Raw genomic sequence first — 507 nt, forward strand, 5'->3', positions numbered from 1 at the left:
GCTGCCGCTGCGGTGGCGGCGGAACACTTCCTCTTTCCCGGCACGGCGGGCGGCCATCATCATCCCCAGCTAGACGGGTTCAGTTTTCCGCTCCCTCAGGCTCCGGTGCCGGAACACAGCTACCAACACCTGTTGAACGGACACGTCAACAACAAGCTGATGGCGTCCTAGAATCCGACTTGTATGGAGATTGAAGTCTGAAACAGCCGCTGTTATTGGATTTCGTACATGATTATATAGTGTATATCGTATACCTATGTCATAATATTATCATATTAAATATAATATTATGTATCATAATAATATATAATATAGTTAACAAAGTTCGATTTCTTACGATTTCTCAATTTATTAAAATCCACGATAATACTAACAAAATTAATATATTATAATATACGTAGGCAGTTGTATATATACGTAAAAGCATATAGGTAACGATAATGTCAATTTATCGTAAACGCGCGCATTTTTGGAACACGCAATTCACTATTGTATCACGCTATCTTC

Source organism: Acyrthosiphon pisum, chromosome A1 (genome assembly GCF_005508785.2).
Source record: "Acyrthosiphon pisum isolate AL4f chromosome A1, pea_aphid_22Mar2018_4r6ur, whole genome shotgun sequence".
Taxonomy (NCBI): domain Eukaryota; kingdom Metazoa; phylum Arthropoda; class Insecta; order Hemiptera; family Aphididae; genus Acyrthosiphon; species Acyrthosiphon pisum.